The following is a 3954-nucleotide window of genomic DNA, read 5'->3' on the forward strand; positions in this document are numbered from 1 at the left end:
ATAACCCTTTTATAATTTTTAGGTTTGTAACTATAAATAAGACTAGTCAGAACTTTGTAGGTCAATTATCAGAGATCTCTTGTAATAAGAATCAAAAGGAATAAAAACCTTCTACACCTGTGAAAGCAACAATGGTTTTAAAATGGGCCCTAAGATGACAGTTTTTCTGACTGGAATACCTTTCTATACAGGCTTTGTGTTGTTGGCTTTATAGCCACAGAGGTTTGACAGCCACATGTAATTGTTCCCTCTAAAGAGACAGACTATTAAAGGTAATTTTAACTATTTCCAGGGGGTTGTGCTCAAGCCAGGTTTGGGTGTAGAAAGAGACTAGGTGACACTCTTTGGAGCTAAGTATGAATTCCAAATAGTGAGGGAAGAAGGCCTGCCAAGGCTCCAACCTGGTGTGCTGTAGATGTTTACCTCTGAGAGTTTTTTCATTTTGAAAAGAAACAAAGGAAAGAAGGCATCTCTATCTATAACTCTTGTTCTGTTCCCAATCTAAGGCATACCTTATCCTGTGACCCTTGGATCATACTTAACTGTAGACTTTCCTCTTTCAGAGCATCAGTTGGCATCTCTTTGAGAATAGTGGCCAGCCTAGCAAGATATTCTGGAGAGAAATCATGATGAGAGGCAGTCCTCTGGGGACTGGGCCTGTACCAATTTTTTAATACCTGTTTTTGGTTAAAACTGGTAAATTCATAAGGTTCCCGAGGAATGTTTTATTTTATCAATGAACTTAACTATGTTCTAAAAACCAGTCAGCATCATTTTTGAGGGACATAAGAGGAGTTAATCTCCAATTCTGCTCAAGAACTGAAAGACAGGTACATTTGGACTAAAACTTGTACTTATTCTTTGAGTTTCAGGATTAAACCTAGATGAGTTTTTGAATATGGTCAAGACATAAGTGAAAGTCAGCTTTATTCTGGAAGGGTTCTAGAGAAGGGAAACTCACCATTATAGAAACTTTTTCATGAAATCCAGCAGCCCTGAGGAGGGAAGTGCCTTGAATCAAATACTGTTGAGAACTGTGCTATTTCTCAGGGGCATGGCAGTGGAGAAGGGAGAGAAGGGTGACTCTAAGTATGGTACAAGAACTAAATCTTAATCATCTCATGTGTAGAAAGACAATTAAGATAAGGAGCTTTTTTGTGGTGGATCTGTATTCCAAAACAAAATGTGTCTCTAGAAAAAAAAGCCATGATTGACTCCAACTGCATTGAGGAGCAGAAAATTAAACCAATAATCAAAGAACCTGAAGGACAGAAGGAGGCTGTGGTAGGGTGGGAGGCAGGAATGGCCCCAGAGCTGCTGGCCTGGAGCTACAGTGCTGCCATGTCTTACAGTGAAAAGCATAACCTAGAGTCTATCATCGGGCACCTGATAGAAGTGCAGGGCTTGCCACCTGGAAAGAATGACAACTGACAGAGAATGAGATCCATGGTATGTGCCTCAAATCCCAGGAGATTTTCCAGAGCCAGCCCATTTTTCTAGAGCTGGAGGTCTTCCTCAAGATCTGTGGTGATATCCATGGCTAGTATCATGACCTTCTGTGGCTGTTTGAGTATGGAGGCTTCCCCCCAGAGAGCAACTACCTCTTCCTGGGGGACTAGGTGAACTAGGAAAAAGCATCTATGTGGACTGGAGACCAAATACCTGCTGCTGACCTATAAGATCAAGTACACCAAGAATTTCTTCCTTCTCCAAGGGAACATGAGTGCTCCAGCATCAACTATATATACAGCTTCTATGATGAGTGCAAGAGATGCTACAATATCAAACAAATTATGGAAAAACTTCACTGATTCTTTCAACTTCCTGCCCATGGCTGCCAGTGTGGATGAGAAAATCTTCTGTTGCTATGGAGGTCTGTTCCAGGACTTAAAGTCCATGGAGCAGATTCAGTGCATCATGCAGCCCACAGACTGCCTGATCAAGGCCTGCTGTGTGACCTGCTGTGGTCTGACCCTGACAAGGATATGCAGGGCTGGGGCGAGAATGACCATGGTGTCTCCTTTACCTTTGAGGCTGAGGTGGTGGCCAAGTTTCTGCACAAGCATGACTTGAATCTCATCTGCTGGATGCACCAGGTGGTGAAAGATGGTTGTCAGTTCTTTGCTAAGAGGCAGCTGGTAACATTTGTCTCAGCTCCTAATTACTGTGGTGACTTTGACAATGCTGGTACCATGATGCGTGTTGATGAGACTCTCATGTTCTCCTTCCAGATCCTCAAGGCTGCTGACAAGAGCAAAGGGAAGTATGGGCAGTTCAGTGGCCTGAACCCTGGAGGCTGACCCATTACTCCACCCACAACTCTGCAAAAGCCAAGAAATAACCTCCATGTACCACCCCTCTACCCCAGATGGATTGATTTTAGAGAAATCATGCTGCCACTGGGGGTCAAAAGGCCCCTCAGGCTCACCTATCATGGGGGACCTGGAACCCTGGTTTATTTTTTCTCTTTTAATGAATCAAAGCAGAGTCCTATTCCCCAGGGCTCACTCCCACCCACAATTGTGGTGGCTGCAAGTGGGGTCCTGGGGCAGAGGCTGCAGCTCAGGGAAACAGCAGGCCAGACAGTGGGTTTCCAGCTGTGCTTGACCACAGGTCTGGCATCCAGATCCCAGGGCAACCCATCTGGTCTCTTGAATAAAAGTCAAAGCTGGATTGAAAAAAGGAAACTGAATGGATGCTTTTTGCCTCTTTAAAGAGTGAGAGAGAATGAAAGTGTTTTAACTATATTGTTTAGGTCTTTCCTTTTTAAATAAATTATTTTGAATCTATAATTTAGACTTAAATATCCTAAAGGCTGTTGATCAGTTTCCCAACCTTGTATATACACTCCCAAAGCTATGTCTCACATTTTAGTAATATACAAACTGAAACCATGTGCTGTAGGTAGGCACTTAGAAGTGCTTGTTTGGGCTTCTGGAATGCCATCTGGGAACCAGGTTCCCATGTTATTTTGGGCTTTTCATAAGCTGATAAAGGGGGTCACACAATCTCATTATATCCTGCTATCTAAAGGTAACAAAAGGCCTGTAATTTCCAGGAATCTCCTTAGCTCTTTTAGAGTTTTGGGCTTTGGAAAGGAAATAATAGGTTTAATTCTTTCTTTCCCCAGTATTTGGCTTCCCTTAGATATTAAGGCCTAAATTCTTTACCTCAAGACTGCAAATTTGTGCCTTAGATCTAAAAACAAAACCCCTGTCTGTTAGAAAATTCAGCAGACCACAGGTGTCTTGGCCAGAAAGCTCTTCTGAGAGGGCACATAACAGTATAACATCTATATATTGCAAGATTGTGACTTAGGAAAAGCTATAGTATTTCCTTGTATCAATCAGGATCTAGGAATGCCCTCATCTTTTTCCTAATGAATAGTTTACAATTTAAAATAATGGAAGGGCTTAGTTCTCATCTTTCTTAGACCTTCAAGAATACATGCCTGAAAATGTCTTCTATTTTAATCTCCTATCTGACTGGCAGGCCAGTGGGGTCTTGTATAGGAACTGTTTGTGTTCCTGTAAGAACCACTTATTCCCCTGGCTGTCTGTGTTCACCTTTTAAAATCAAGATGATATATCACTAAATGTTGTTGTGCCCAGATTGCGAAGTCCCCAAAGACCACCAGGAAGCTGTTTCCAATGCAAGCGCATGAGGGTTGTTTATTCAAGCTCAAGCAGGGACTCTCAACTGTCACCGATGCAGTAGGTCAAGATTGAGAGTCCCAACTTTAAAACACCAGGGGTTTTTATAGAGGTTACAGCAAGGCGCGGGGTTTCAAATCACACATAAATCACACGATTGGCTAGCATTTAGCAAGTTTTGAAAGTTTAAACCTGATTGGCTGTGTCTTGTGCGCTGAACTGCAATGGCTGCTCAAGTCATCAAAAAGAACATCTGGGATACTAGGGTATTGGGGTAACTACTGATTAGCTGTCGCAGGCC

The 3954-nt window shown here is 42.5% G+C and overlaps 1 pseudogene; it reads left to right on the forward strand.

Moving 5' to 3' along the window:
- The first annotated feature begins 1341 nt into the window (after positions 1–1341).
- On the forward strand, positions 1342–2341 carry LOC101715543 (serine/threonine-protein phosphatase PP1-alpha catalytic subunit pseudogene; annotated as a pseudogene).
- Positions 2342–3954: the final 1613 nt, after the last annotated feature.

The sequence above is a fragment of the Heterocephalus glaber genome, unplaced genomic scaffold (assembly GCF_053883595.1).
Source record: "Heterocephalus glaber isolate CG9 unplaced genomic scaffold, H.glaber_assembly_v1.0 deba00001666, whole genome shotgun sequence".
NCBI classification, from domain to species: Eukaryota; Metazoa; Chordata; class Mammalia; order Rodentia; family Bathyergidae; genus Heterocephalus; species Heterocephalus glaber.